Source organism: Balaenoptera borealis (assembly GCF_965194805.1).
Source record: "Balaenoptera borealis genome assembly, chromosome: 5".
Classification (NCBI taxonomy): Eukaryota; Metazoa; Chordata; class Mammalia; order Artiodactyla; family Balaenopteridae; genus Balaenoptera; species Balaenoptera borealis.
In genome coordinates this window covers 94,695,627-94,711,733 of record NC_138862.1, presented here as the reverse complement: position 1 = coordinate 94,711,733, position 16,107 = coordinate 94,695,627, and the positions used below count along the sequence as shown (strand labels likewise).

The window sequence follows — 16,107 nt, the reverse complement described above, 5'->3', positions numbered from 1 at the left end:
TAAATATCAACTAAAGCTTTCTAGTCCAAGTTAACAGATGGCGATGTATGCTGGATTTATAAACAAAGCCCTAGAACAATACTACACTTAATTGATGAATGCTCTCTCCCTTCTCTGAACAAAGGTTTTGGCCTCCTGTGTGCTTGTCTGAGAGAGAATTAATGAATTCTTTTCTGTGATCTCATGTAGAAAGACTCTCACTATAGAAATATTTGATTTTTTTTTTCCCCCCAAGAAGAAAACTGGAATACTTTTTAAGTTGCCTAGTAGTTTGAGTTCACAAAGGTGGACTGAAAAAGTATTTGGACAACTTGTATTAAAGTCACCTTAAAAAAAGAGTCAGATTTTTGTCTTCAGAGTAGAATGATGCCTCAAAATGAAAAATACTAACCTAAATAAAATACACAGAAAAGAACATGTCCAATTAGATGATTTCAGGCAAACATGCAAATTAGATCTATTTTAAACTCTTTTTCTGTGAACTTCCATTTGACATTCTTTAGCATGAAGTGACACTTTATACTGATTCTTAAAATGCACCCTCCCCGTGTATTTAAGATATGTGAAAGTAGCTATTTTGTAACATTGCTATGCAAATGGAATCTTGGGGTTTGGGAGGACGAGCACAGGTGTCCACGTCTAATGGAATGCAGGTCCCCGTGCATGAGAAGAAGGCAGGAGGAGCCATTTGACCAGTATGACAGTGTCTGTAGAAAGTATTCATTGTCATTTGTTTGGAAATGGTAAATTTCAGATTGTGAAGAAGTCCACCTCCTCTCTTCATCCTGCCTTCTTTGAAACAAGCAATAGGTTGACTGAAGTAAATATTTAAATATACAGGAGCATTTGGATTGTGGCAGGTGAAAACACTGGCGCCTTTGGTTGAAGGCAATCTGTACAAAATGCTTTTGACTTTAATGATAGCTTTCTGCTGGCTGCCACCCAGGTGTCCTTCTTTTGCTCATTGGTTTGAGGAACATTCCCGAAAATGAGGGAGGCAGTTCACATAAAAGTTCTGGAGGTTCCTGCCCAAGGCAGCCTTTTATAGGGAGTTCTCCTGGTGGTGAGCGTCATATGATTGCCTTGGGAATGTGTTTACCTGACTGTCTCTTGACACACTGATGCAGGAGATAAAGAACGCACAGACCACCCTTCCCCCCCTTTCTGGTTAAGCTCTGATGTAGGTATTTTTAGCAACCTTTGAGATAACCTATAGAAATTGTGTGTGGTAGGCTCTTGGCTGGGATTGACATTTGTATAAATCAGTATCTCCAGAATTAGGAAGACATGACATCAAAAATATGAATTCATAATTTCTTATGTTAAGTACTATGAATGTCATGCTGTTAAACTACACAGTTAGAATTTGAGATGAGGCCTCAGTATCCTCTGTCCTATGCTGATTGGGGTAAAAGACTAAATGTGTATTGAGTTGTAGGCGTCTGCAAGGCCCTCACACCTGTTAAGTCCAGAGCAGGTCTCTGCCTTCCTCTAAAGCTTCCGTTCGCCTTTGGTGGGGTTTTGTGTGGGGAGCTACAACTCCAGGTGCTCCTGCTAGTTTTATCGGAGGAGAGACCAGGAAGAACATACTGGCAAGGGATTTGGGCAGACAGTGATAGAAAAGACTTCAGATAGTTGGAAAGAAATTTTGCAGTCAGGACATTTTTACCACCCAAACATAGGCATCTTGGGAGTATTCCTGTGTTGCCATTGTCAAGGTCTTAACTTTAGCACTCAGTTATGTAAACACTGAAATTTGTGGAGATGGTAAATAATGCCTAGACAGCCAGAATCGGGGAAATTGTCAGTATCCTTTAAGATGAGGAAATTCAATTGCTAGTAAGGAAAGATACGACCTAGAGCATTTTTGAAAGTGAGGTGTTAGGTGAGGGAAGGGAGCGAGGCTCAGTTCTGATCAATGCTGCCCCTTGTTTTTCGGGTCTCTGCTTGTCATGAGAGAAGTATTGTTCCTGGAAATGAAAAGCATGGAGGCAAAAAATCTATTTCTTTAAAAAAAAAGATAGCGAGTGGATTTTTGCACTGCTGGACTAGCTGTTGATTTGGCAGCCTTGGTAATCGAAATCCTGTCTGTGTGCCTGTGCAAAATCTCAGATGCCTGGCTTTAAATCTGAAATCACAAACAGATCCTAAAAGGAAAGAAGAACATTAAAATGATAGAGGGTAGAGAAAAAGACTGATATTAATAAATAGGTCAGTTATTATTTTTTAAAAACATGTATTAGGAATCTGTTTAAACCCCTAAATCAAGAAAACAGAGCTATGGAAAGATTCAAAACAGAAAAATAAGGTTTATCTTATAAAACGTTCATACTTCACTCTTAGGCCTAGTTGCTAATGACATTCAATTACCTGAAAGAATTATTTAAAAAGGGGGAGGGGCTACCCACATTCACTAATTGCCTTGCATCTAGGGCTTTGGAAGATTCGACATTTCCTGAGTTGACCATAGAAGTTGAAGTTGAGTGTGGTTCAGCCTGTTAGGCTGAGAGTTCCCACCCTTCAGGTTGAAGACATCTTTTAGAATCTTAGAAGTTTTGGCTGTACCCTTGAAGGGATGGAACCTGCCCATCTGATGTTTCACTTTGGCATAAAGCCAGAAGGCCTGGCTCTCATCTGTAATTTGATGATGGTTCACTGATAGGCCCATCACAATTTCAAAGTTGATGTTTACTTAGAGCCGCCTAGGCCCCAAAGAGGGTTTACACTATGAATCTCCTGTTGATTGTGTTTATTAAGGACACCCCACGGTTACACATAAAATGTATGCATCTGTTAGATTCTCTGCTAGGTGTTTTGAAGTGCTAACTCACTTTTCTTACAGTGATTTCCTTAGGAATTAGAATCCGTTGAGAACTTCAGTTGCTTAAGTTGACTCCCAGTGTTTGGAAATAGTTGATTAACATTCTTCTGAAAATCGATTAAGTGGCCATCAGGGTGTCATTTTAATCTAAGGTTTTAGTTTAAAAATTGATATGTAAAGATTGAAAGTTGTGATTTATTATATTTTGCCGAAGATTCGTCTGTCTAATCAGTCAGTTTTTTTTTTTTTAATCCCTGTACTCCTTTCACAACTGATTCAAAGACACTGGTTGTTACTAGTAGTTTTCAGTTAATATTAGAAAATGTGGAGTAAGAATCAGCTTACCTTTTGGATTCTCCCATTTAGGAACCACGTAAGTTTGCTTCTGTCTTACTTTACCTCTCCAGTCATCACCGTTTTCTCCGTTAAGCAGAAATGTAACCCCAGTTTCTGTGGTATTCCTTTTGTCTCTTTAGCTTGCTTTCTTTGCTCTCTTTGTTTTTTCTTTACGTGGAGCAAAACTTACCGACTTTAGTCTGGACTTTTGAGGTAATGGTAATTATACTAATATTGTGGGGTTCTTTATATTTGTATATGCAAAGTGACTATACGTAAAGTGACTTCCTGAGTCTTACATTTTATAGGTTAAAAATCTAAGGATCTAATTCCATATATACATTTCAACGTAGGGCATTTACTTGCTATGAAAGTTACTTTCTATCTTTTAAAACCTATATACTGTATCGAGTACATTTTTAAAGACTTTATTTTTATTGGAGCAGTTTTAGGTTCACAGCAAAATTGAGAGGAAGGTAAAGAGACTTCCCTTCTAGCCCTTTGCCTCCACAGTGCACAGCCTCCTCCGTTATCAGCTTCCCCCCACGAGAGTGGTGCATTTGTCTTAACTGACGAACCTCCACTGACACATCATTATCACCCAAAATCTGAATACATTTTTGAATTCGGAAAATAAAATTATGAACAGTATTATAAATTAGAAGACTGGCTGTGTTGGCAAGGTCAGTAATAGGTGACAGATTTTGTATTCATACCTGTTTGCCATTAGTCATGCCTTTTGTCAGTTGTTCCTCAGAGCAATTAGATTAGCACATTAAGTTTTTGGGTTTAAGAAATGAGCTTCAAAGGGTAAGGTGGTTAATGCTTACCTAATTGGCTAGGAAAAGTGTTTATTTCTTTTTAGGAAAATAATTTCCTCTTGTTTCATATTATCCAGCACATTGGTTGAGTGAAATTAATTGTTAACTTGAAACACATTTATTTTCTATGGTTGTGAATATTCCCATAGTACCTTTGACACTTTGATAATACTTAATTGTGGATTAGGTTCATGGTTCCAGTGATATGTTGACATGCAAGTCGGAGGAGCCTATTACATTTACAGAAGTTCAGTAACAAGAAGCTCATCATTAACTAGGACTGCAGGAAATAAGGAAATAGTGTTTTGGCATTTGCGGTCTTTTATGTATGAGAATTCTTTTCTGTACTGGTCTTGTAAATTAATATGAAAGTCTGACCAACATATATTTTTTCTTTTATAAACATTTCTCCCACCCCAAAATAATTTGAATGAAATCAGCTTTATTCCTGTCTGCCGTAGTCATTTCTTTCTATGGATAAATAGTATTCCTTGTTATTTGCAAGGCTGATGTAACAACACAGCTGTTATATGCTTGGCATTTCTGCTTCTGGTGAAATGCTATTTGTGCAGATTTATCTGATCCAGATGTGTGACCAGCAGGCTACATTTCTAATTATAAGGATAGCCAAATTCCATTATAAGCACATCATGGGATTATAGAGCCAGGAGGCATCTTGCGAGGACATCTAGTTCATTCTCCAGCTTTTCAGCAGGACCGCACTTCATAAACCACTCCAGCACTGAACAAAGCAGCAAAGAATGTTCCACCCGTGTATAGGCTGAAAGTAGAATCATCAGAATTACAACTGGAAAAAGAGATGAGCCCCTCTAGTCCAGCCCTCTTGCTTTATGGGTAAACAGATTCAGGCCCAGAGAAGTTCGACATAATCTGGACTTTTAGGACTCTTTGCCTAAAACTTACTCTGCTTTCTTCTGAAGTGGCCTGTGCTGAGGGAGAGAAGGTGGAAGACTTGATTGGAAACGCCAGGTTCACATCCAGATGTAGCTCTCTAGTTCCTTCATTTAGAAGTAAGAGGTAATGAATTAGTGACAGCTGGATTCCATTGGAGTTTATTAACTATTTCTGAAACCTAATGTGGGGTGAGATATTCTATTGTAGTATGTGTATATGTTTTGTGTATATTAGTGATTAAAGAACAAAGGAAATTAGACATGCGTTTTTAGGGCCTGAGGATTTGCAAGTTTTGTATATAAGCTTACCAAGAATGACATATCTGAATAAATATGTGATTCTTCAACTCCATTTGACATTGTTGAGTCTGGGGTTTGATTTTGCCCTAAGCTAATAGTGACCCTGTTACTGTTTCATCAGTGCTGGCAGGAGACAAGGGGCTCTGGCACCACAGACAGGGGCACACCAAACAGTGTGAGCACCAGCACTTGTATCAGCTCCTCCTCGCCCCCAAGTCCCACAGGGGTGATTCGGAGCGTCCAGATGGAACTGTGTACACAGTGGGATTGTGTTTCTGCTGAGGGACACTAAACTCGGGGAATCCACTGCTTTTGTAGCATGCAGTGAGGGAACTTTCTCTTTGTCCAGAGGAGAGTCTTACCCCATCTGTCAAGGTAGTTCACTGTAAACAGAACTCTGAGAGATAGCCTGGACACAAAACGGTCAAGGCCTTGCCTTTTTAGCATACCTGGCAGGGCGTGTAAGAGCACAAGAGACTGACGGAGGGTGTCTCACAGCCATAATGTCCTGTAATTGCTGTCCATTTATGTGCCGTAAGGAAGAGATGATCAACTAAAATGCATTACTGGCAACTTCAGAGAGAGTAAAAGACATTATGTAGCTGTTAGGAAGCAAATTCATAATAAGAGAAAATGGTAAGTGCTGGATAATCAGGAGAATGAAAATGGGAGGAAAATATGCAGAACTTTATTTCTTCTGTAAATTGACATTTGATTATGAAACTTAGGGATGTGGTCAATTCATATTAAATATTATCACAGCCAAAACATCAGGGATTATAAATCTTGTTTCTACACTGTTAAATCTGTACATCTTTTGTGACATGAAAGTGGTAGCCATGTGGACCCAGGCCTAGATTTAACTCTGTTTCTTCAGTGCATTGTAGCCTTAAGGGTTAAAAAAAAATTATTATTATTAGAAACGTTATTCGTGTTGTTTGTTTAAAAAAAACTGTTTTCCCCTCAAAAGATAGGGTGGTATAAAAAAGTAAAATCTTGGGGGCTTCCCTGGTGGCGCAGTGGTTGGGAATCCGCCTGCCAATGCAGGGGACACGGGTTCGAGCCCTGGTCTGGGAAGATCCCACATGCCACGGAGCAACTGGGCCCGTGAGCCACAGCTACTGAGCCTGCGCGTCTGGAGCCTGTGCTCCGCAACGGGAGAGGCCGCGATAGTGAGAGGCCCGCGCACCGCGATGAAGAGTGGCCCCTGCTTGCCACAACTAGAGAAGGCCCTCGCACAGAAACGAAGACCCAACACAGCCAAAAATAAATAAATAAATTTAAAAAAAAAGTAAAAAAAAAAAAAAAAAAAAAAAAGTAAAATCTTTCTCCTTTTCACTGCATTGTAGCCCAGTCAAAGTTCATAGAGGTTGCCATAGTTCTGTGGCCTTTGGATCAGTCAGCATTAGAAGGGAGAAGAAATGTTAATGATTTTAGTGGCTACTTTTTCCTTTTGAAGGATCAGAATCTAATAAGTGCTTAGAACATTTAAGAAGTATTCTGAATATCTAGAAATGATCATAATACTGCATCATAAACCTAACACTAAAATATTATAAGTTCACTTTTCTCAAATAGTAACGAAAGATTGTCTTACAATAATGGGCATTAGGTAGGTCACGTAACAATATCTTTGTTTTATGGATAAGGAAACTGAGGCATAAAAATTTGCCCATTGGTTATATGTGAGCTGTGTTGGGCTTCTTACTACTTAGAAAAGATTTTGGCTGCAACTAAAACCTTCATAAGACATGAGACTAACTCTGTAGTACTCTTAATTCTACTTATCCTGTTCTTTTTTTCATGGTTTTTTTTTTTAACATTAATTATCACTTTCTTACATACTACATAACTTCTTACGTTCATGGCTTGTTTCCCCTTACTGGAATGTAAACGCCACCAAACAAGGGTTTTTTGTTGTTGTTGTTTCTCTTGTGCACCAGTGAATTACCAGTCTCTGGAACAGTATCTAACCCCTAGTAGGTCCTCGGTAAATTTGGTGATTAAGTGAATCAACATGTGGTATATTATATACCTGGTACTATAAATTGATGAGACTCAGATTTTAGATATCTCCAGCTTTGGGCAAGTGATTGGGCATCTCCAGATAGCACCGATTGCCTCATCTGATAGGATGAGATTGAATTTGTAAACTGGGCTGGGGGATGTGGCCTGTAGATTTTGTTTTTGGCTTTGCACAGTGTTTTTTAAAGTTTGGAAGCAACTTTTGAAAATGAAGGGATTTCACATAAAACAAGATTTCTGGTTTCTCTTGAAAACCTGGCAGTATGGACTGACGTTTCTGCAAGGTAGTGAAGGTCGTAAGCTGAGTGTCAGCTCCCAGTTTAGAAGGGGTGTCTGCTCTGTCTGCAGCGGTCTCCACCGCTCTCTGTTGACTCCTAGATACTGAGGCTGCCTGTCAGTTGTTTTTTGCCATCATGTGCGTACTTTAATTTTTAAAATATGAAAAAAATTTAAATATGAAATATTTCTCTGTGGCCATGTTTCTAAAACAGGAAGCAAGGAAGGTAGACTACTTTACTCATTGACATTCCCTTCTTGGCTCTTGTAGGCATTTAGACATCACAGCCCCTTGATGTGATGATTATTTAAAACCTCTACCTCTTTCGGGTCTAGAGTTTTTATGATTTTAGTTATGAGTGCTGACAGTATGCAACGGGGAAGAGATAGCGGCTCAGACTTAGAGGAATGAACTTCAGTCCTTTTGACTGTGGAAGTGACAGCATGGAATGTGAGTCTGGGGGAAAAATGCTTTCTTTGTTGAACTGTTAATGCCTAATTGGTTCAGATGTTGAAAGTGCATGGCCACGTTGCTGAGTGCTCAGGTACAGCATTAGAAGGGCCCTAAAGGTGTGTGTTCGCTATTTGTACTGTTTCCTGTCTACTAAGGAGATTGTATTTTTCTTTCTACTTGTAATAGTGGCAGGAAATGCGAAAGATTAGAAAACATTTTGTTGTTTGGAAAAAGTGGTCTTTCATCCAGGAAAAGTGAATGTTTTAGATTTGTTGTTGCCTTAAAGACTTTAAAAATTGAGCTTTGGATTCCTTTTAATAGGAAGAAGAAATGGCATACCCTTCCTAGAGGAAATTTGAATAACTAGACAATTTCAAGCCATGTTTAATGTGGAAATGTGGCTTATATTTTGACGTTATATGGGTGAATAAGATTGTGCAGTCCTTTAGACTCATAAATTGCGTAGGGTTAACCGTTGGATGCAATTTTCTTTGACTTTTTACCTAAAGATTGGGCTAAGTTCTCATGTGAAGAAACTAGGTGAAGTGCTACTAACATATCATTAGATAATCTCTATAAAGTAGAATTTCACATGATTTCATTAGGAGTGTTGAAAATAATTGAGTAGCTAGAGCAGTGTTATCAAAAGAGCATTATCTGATGAACACCAGCCCTTGGGAAAAGTTTGTGTTCAGAAAAGTTTGACCCTGGAGAGATTCTCGGTACATATTCGTTCTTTGAAGTCCAGCATTAAAGAACCTCTAGCTATTCAGTCCAGAGTTTTCAGGTTTACTTGATATTAGAATTCTTTTTTCATATAAGACATATTAGCATGAAGCAGAATATTTGTTCCATGACATATACTTTGGAAGTTATCACCTGGATGGATTTAGAAAAAACAAAGATACCGCATGTAGTTGGTTCCTGTTTCTGGATGGGTTTTTCTGTTTCCCCTCACTTTTACCTGAGTTTGCAATTACAGTTCTTCCAGGCCACTCCCAGGGGTGTCAGGCAGTGACATGGTTGAAACTTAGTGTAGAACCCAGATGGAACGTAGAGGATAGTTTTGAGTGGTCTTTCTTTTGTTTAGAAAACAAATATATCTACATTGATTTCCTGTTTTTTAGGTCATATGCTTCTAATTAAGACACATAACTCACCATGGCTGTATTGTAAATGACCATATTAGGTGTGGACATCTTTTCATTGTGCTGCCGTTCTTTTGGAGACTTAGTGTTACTAATGTAGATAAAACTTGTCTCCTCTGAGAGCCTCAGTAGTTGCCTGGTTTGGGACTTTGCAGAGAACCTGATAGACTAGGGGAAAGGCAGTGGGATAATTAACATTTTGGAATTTGATAAGAGTGGGTGTATATGTGTGTGGGTGTTGTAAAGAGCATACAACCTGGTTAGTTTTCCTTTATAAACTTAGGTAGAAAATATGCTTAGAAATTTGAAGTGATTTGAGAGGCAAGAGACCTTACTCTTCCATTAATCAGTGGTGTGACCTCTAAAAATTAAGGGATGGATTAGATAATCTTGAAAGTGCTGCTGATTTAAAAAAAAAAAAAACTTTAAAAATTTCATTGCAAATTTTAAATGCTGAGGTTGTGTTTTTGAAATTAGTATAGGTTGTAACATGCTGGAAAGGAAATGAAACCCTCATGGTGGAAAAGTTTATGCTGATGTAAAAATATGATTTGGAATCTTTGGTATTTGCCAGGGGCTACAAGAATTAAATGGCTCTCCATTTGCAATCTTGTACCACATGAGGGCTGCAGGAGAATTTGAGAGCCCTGGGCTGACCTCTTTGAGAGCTCTGTGGGACACAGTCCCCGATAGCAGGAAGAGTAGCATAGTATATATATATATATATACTACTTCTGCCTTTAGATCTTGAACCTTTTACCATGCATCACCTCTGCCATTCACATTTTCAGAGTAAGTAATGGGAAGCTTAGAACCAGGGAAGTGCTTGCCACGTCTTGTTCCTGAGACGCCTGCAGCCTAAAAATGCTTATCATTCAACGTGTGACATGAATGAGTGTTATATGGCTATTGTAATTTTTCTTTAAAGATATGCGGCTAAACGAAGTACTTTCTAGGGAAAATATCTTTTAAGTAGAACTTTGTTTATGACTCTGATCCCAAATTAGTGAAATTGCTGTATTAGGATCACAGAATTTAGAATTGGAAGGAAATTTGTGGGTAATCTAGTCCAACCACATCATGTTGCAGATAAATGGAGGCTCGGAGAAACCTAAGTCACACAGCTGGTATTTGTAATAAAACAAATTAAACCAAGTCTCTGGATTGCCACCGAGATCCTCTTTCCTCACGTCATGTGGATTTCAGGCGATGTGTGCAGTGCTAGAATTCCTTGTGAGATGTTTTAAAAATTGAAATATAGTTTACATACAGCAAATTTAACAAATCTGAATCTTCACAAGTATATTTTGAAGTGTAATTGATCATTTAGAAATCGTTTTAAAAATAAATCTACAATGTAGAAGTACAAGTACAATCTCATTATTTGTGCTGACAGCATTCTCCTAAAAAGTATGTGTTGCTTAAAATGATTAGCTTGTATGGAAGGTATAAAAAAGAGTTGTATTTTTATTCACTTATCCAGCAGTAAGACTTTTAAGATACATAGACAATGGCCAAATAATATTCAGTCTTCTGGTTTAAGTGATAGGGAAATTAGCTTTCTTATGGACAGAAAAGGCATTGAGAGAGAACTGACTTGTCATGGTGTTGAATTTCACAGAATTAGCTTTGAATAAATAGGATTTTCAGTGTGCTGTGAGCTTTTTAAAACTCACAGTGAGTAACTAATACCCGTAGAACTTTGCAAAGTAAAAATTAGTTCAGAACAGATTATTTCTTTTACTGATTCTCGTTTCTGAATTAAATCTATGAATCAAGAATGTACGAAAACATCTTTTAGAATGTATGTTAACAGGAGTACAATATAAGATTGGGACAAGATGTTTTACTACAGGATTTTCTTAGACCCTGGAAAAAAACCGTACGAATTCATTAGTGAGTGTTGGAAACAGGAAGCTATGGGGCACAGCTGTCTGCAGAGGTTTGGAGGACTCCCCTGTGACAGTCAGTACTGAATCATCAGTTGATTGAAGGTAGGGGGTAGGTGGCAACACACACCACACACAAGTTGAATGTCGGATTTACTAAGCCCTCAGCAGTATGATGATTTTAGATTATAATTTCAGTCACAGCAATATCTTAATACCTTTGACAGAAGAATCTTGGAACATTAAAAAAAAAAGATTCCAATAAGACTGCCTTGTAAAGATCAAGGACATGGAGATTTGAAAAATCTCACTCTCTGTTCATTATTTGAAGGTCTTTTGAAATCTTAGCTCAATTGCAAAGTTAGCCAAATGTGCATAACTGGATTTCCAGTGTCTGCACAGTTCTAGGCACGTAAGATACCCAATAAATGTTTGAAAAACCGAGGGAATAAATTTCCAGATCTGTCTACTCAACTTTATCTGACTTCAGTCACACATATGATTTCAACATGTATTATTCATTTGTAGTAGTGCTCTGGTTGTGGTGATCTGTCAGATGTGGTTGTCTGTTAAATGATTTGAGTAGGTGTGCTTAAATTCTAATATCTTAATTATTAGGTGTTGATTAAATTTTTTAGCAATTAGTCAATTTTAAATTCTCAGACATTAATATTGTCTCTGAAATGCTAAACAAATTAGAGGTGGAGACCAGAGGTTTTGTCTGTACAACTTGTCCAGCATCAGATGTATCTCCTCTTTTCTGCTACTTGCAGTTCTTGATTGACTGAGAATGATTGAGTAGAGGGGTCCTTGGTGCTTTTTCTAACTAATGGATGGCAAATATGTGACATGGATCTCCTCAATCCTTAATCTCACTACCTTGGCAGACCTCTCTATCACTGAACCAGGGCAGTGAATCTTTCTCAAGACTGTAATCCAGGCAGGTACCAAACCAGTTTGAGTGGGCGTGTGAGAAAAAAGCCAGGACCCTCACCAAGCAGCACATGTTAAGGAGCTGGAGAGGGATTTGTGCTTAGAACACAGAAAGAGTTCTTGGTGCAGTCAGAATAACCCAGGTTTCCTGATTCTCCAGTGTAGTATTCCTTATCACTTTGCTTTCCCGTGTAACAGGATAGGATTGTGAAAATAAACTGAAATGATATCCTTACTTAGGGTCCAGATCACAAAACCAAAACTAAATTATTTACCTTGTTTTATCTGGGTACTGAAGATAATATAGCTAATTTAAGTTTTCATCCTAGTAATCTCTTCAGTGGCTATGAAGAAGTTGGGAAATAATTTACTAAAATAAGACTGAGGTGGAGGACCTAGGGAGAGGGAGTAGAATAAAATAAAACTCTTCTGAAGTACTTGGGAAAATATATATTTAAAAAATTTTTACTAGAGTATAGTTTTACAATGTTTTGTTAGTTTCAGGTGTACAGCAAAGTGAATCTGTTATACATATGCATGTATTCACTCTTTGTTAGATTCTTTTCCCATATGGGCCATAACAGAGTATTGAGTAGAGTTCCCTATGCTATACAGTAGGTCCTTGTTAGTTATTTATTTTATATAGAGTAGTGTGTATATGTCAATCCCAATCTTCCAATTTATCTCCTCTCCCAACCGCCTGGTAACCATAAGTTTGTTTTCTACATCTGTAACTCCATTTCTGTTTTGTAGATAAGTTCATTTGTACCCTTTTTTTAGATTCTACGTATAAGCGATGTCATATGATGTTTGTCTTTCTCTGTCTGATTTACTTCACTCACTATGACAATCTCTGGGTCCATCCATGGGAAAATATTTTTTTGAAGTAGCAATTGTTAGAGGTACAAGTATGTCTTATCTGTTAAGTAGAGCAGGTAGGAGTTACACTTGGCAATGCTATTGACAGTTTTAGCTGCATTTATATTTGTTGTTGCAGTTGCTTCTTTTCATATATATAGATGGGATTTTCCTCAATAATTTTGAATTACCAAGGTTTTAATCTACATAATATTAACATGTGAAAAGAACAGTACAGTTTGAAGATGAGATGCACATTTTCCCTTAATTTGCAAACATCTGAAAAAAACTATTAGAAATTACAGGAGTCTGATATTTTATAGATTTAGAAATGGGCATTATAGTGTCAAGGGCTGTGTAATTTCCTAGTGTTTTTTCTAAGGAGTGTATATCTATGCATATGTGTGTTTATGTATATGTGTTTTGGAGCATCTTAATTTCAGCTTTATGAAGCTTTGTCATTACAAGTTGCTGGAAATATAAGAATGCATTTTGTACCTATAAATTGTGATGCAAAAGTTATTAGCTTCTTCAAAAAATTGGCTTTTATTTTAACACACGTGGAATTTTTGTTTATTCATCTTGACACGAGTAGTCACCGAAGAGCAATTTTGAAAACTGTGTTGCTTCTAGGAACATCATCTGGAGTGCTCTGGTGTTTCACTGACCTTGCGTTGTGTACGTGATGGGGGGCAGTGATGAATGGCTTTAGACTGCTTCAGAAAAGGATATTGCATATTGATCACAAGATTGGCCCGGTATTTTGTTCATTTCATGACCATGAAATGCACCTCTAACCTTAACAACTCTTCTTTCAAATACTTTCATAAAGCCATCATCACTGGCAGAAAAAAACAACATATATTACAGGTCTCTTTGATAGAGGTTGGTAGTGTCTTCTTGGAAAAGAAGAACATCAACCTTCATATGTCAAACAGAAGCAGTACAGAAGTGACAGGTCTCCCCCATGCAAAAGATCTCTGTAGATAACCTCAGCAAACCTAGAAGTCTGAATAGACTGTAGCTAAAGGAGTGACTTCTGAAGTATCAAGGAATTCATCAAATAGCTGAGCCACTACCACATGCCAGGGCCCTGTAGCAGTATCCTGAGGACCTTTTTAACAGGTGCATATTCTCCAGCCTTAAAAAAAATTCTTCCTCAAGTTATTTAACTTCCCCATACATCAAGTAGGGGAGAAAGTTGCCCAAGAGGCATTATTTGGATGTAATAAGTGAATTGAATGGAGGAAAGTTTGCTTGCCTGGAGTGTCTCTTGAGTCTTCAGAGAGGCTCAGACTATCAGATATGGAAGAAAGTCGAGCCGTCCATCACCCTCCTTTCACACTTGAGGACAGGAAGGCCCAAAGGGCTCTTAGTGGAGGTCATTGTAAACTGGAGTAATCTTGAGGTAGCTTTAAGCAACAGATAAGGCTTAGACAGAAGGTGGCTGTCCTAGGAAAGAGGAGGGGGGAGTACCAGGAGCAGAGTTTCAGCGGACACATGCTTCTGGAGAGTCGTGACACTGGTAGTAGGAGGGAGAGTCGTGACACTGGTAAGAGGGAGAGTTGTGACACTGGTAGGAGGGAGAGTCGTGACACTGGTAGGAGGGCGAGTCGTGACACTGGTAAGAGGGAGAGTCGTGACACTGGTAGGAGGGAGAGTCGTGACACTGGTAAGAGGGAGAGTCGTGACACTGGTAGGAGGGAGAGTCGTGTGGGCAGAGTAGGAAATACATTTATATAGGCAGGGGACTGTGGAGGATCTGTTTGTCCGGAGAAATGTTTCTGAGCTACAGAATATACTATCTTGCCTATATATGTCATATTAGGAAAGATCTAAGACAGTGTTTAGTATATTTTACAGCTTTTCTGAAAATTCCCATCACCTGCCCTTGTTCAGAGGAAAGATATCCAGGCCTCCCTCCAGAGATTTTGATTTGGTAGTTCTGAGGTGGAATTGAGGGATCCGTATTTTTAAACAGTTTTATTGAGAAATAATTCACGTCATACAGTTTACTCATTTAAGATGTAAAATGCAATATATATATTTTTAGCATTTTGGCAAGGTTGTACAACCATCGCCAATATCAAATTCTAGAACATTTTGTACCTTCTAAAAGAAACCTTGTAGTACCTATTAGCAGTTACTCTGCCCTGCCATCCCTCTACCCCTCCACCTCCGCCCCAAGCTCCAGGCAAACACCTTTCTGTCTCTAAAAATTCACCTGTTCTGGACATTTCATAAAAAGGAAGTCATACAATATGTGGCCTTCTGTGGCTAGCTTTTTCAGCACTTAGCATAATATTTTCAAGGTTTATCCATGTTCTGTCATGTGTCAGTACTTCATTCCTTTTTATTGCCAAGTTCTTTTCCATTGTGTGGGTATACCATATCTTATTTATTTATTCTAAAGTTGATAGATGTTTGGGTTGTTTCTCCTTTTTTGACATTTATGAATAATGCTGCTGTGAACATTTATGAGGAATCTGTGTTTCTAAACAAGCACCCCACCTGATTCTGTTGCAGTAGTTCCTGCGTCACACCTGAAGAAACACTAACCGGAGCAGTTAGCTCAGTAGAACTCCCACTTCCACATGCGAAGTCCCTCATTCCGCATCTCCTGAGAGCTGCTCTGGCCTCTGCGTGGAGAGTCCCTGGTTTGTGAGAGTGAGTGGTGGCCTAGTGGAAGTGACGTCTCACAGTGAATTACATGGTCTGCATGTGCAGGGTAGAGTGGACAGAAGAGGGAGATGAGAGAGAGAGATGGTAGGCAGGATAAGTTGGTTCCAGACTGTTCCAGAATCTAGAAGTGATTTGATTTAATTCCTGAACTAGGGCACTGCTCCTCCTGCTGCTGGTAATGGAAAGGAAGCGTCAGAGGAACAGACTTTTCTTAAAGGAAGAATCCTTTCACTAGTGGTGATTTTAAAATATTCAACAGTTTATATTTTTAACTGACTCAGACATGGTTATGTCTAATTCTGACCTTATCTATTCCTATCATCCTGTTATTCCAAATAAATGTGTTTTTACCAACTGTTTGAGAGAGGAAATCCGGGAAAACTAACTGAAGGATATAATAAAAAAAATGCTGGGTTATGATATTTTGAAGCCTCTGGTCAATTAGGGATGTTTAGATATTGTACAAGCCTGTGTCAGACTGAACTTTTCAAGGTTCCTTTTTAGATTCAGGATTCTATGATACGTCTTGAAACTGAAAATCGTTTCTAGGAGTGGAGCCCTCACCATCACTGTGGGTTGGCCCACTGTGCCTAAGGTGAAGGGGAAACCACACCTGTGAGCTGCTGCACCGATTTAGAAGGTGGGGCTGC

At 38.5% G+C, this 16,107-nt stretch overlaps 1 protein-coding gene across 4 annotated transcripts in view; it reads left to right on the top strand.

Moving 5' to 3' along the window:
• Positions 1-16,107, top strand: part of FNDC3B (fibronectin type III domain containing 3B) — a 350,826-nt gene that overhangs the window by 34,327 nt on the left and 300,392 nt on the right. The window contains exon 2 of one of the 4 annotated variants that reach the window (XM_082393896.1): positions 15,302-15,442. The exons of the other annotated variants lie outside the window; for them this stretch is intronic. The gene's annotated coding sequence lies outside the window, so the exon portion shown is untranslated. The remainder of the gene's footprint in view (positions 1-15,301; positions 15,443-16,107) is intronic. 4 annotated transcript variants of the gene reach the window in all.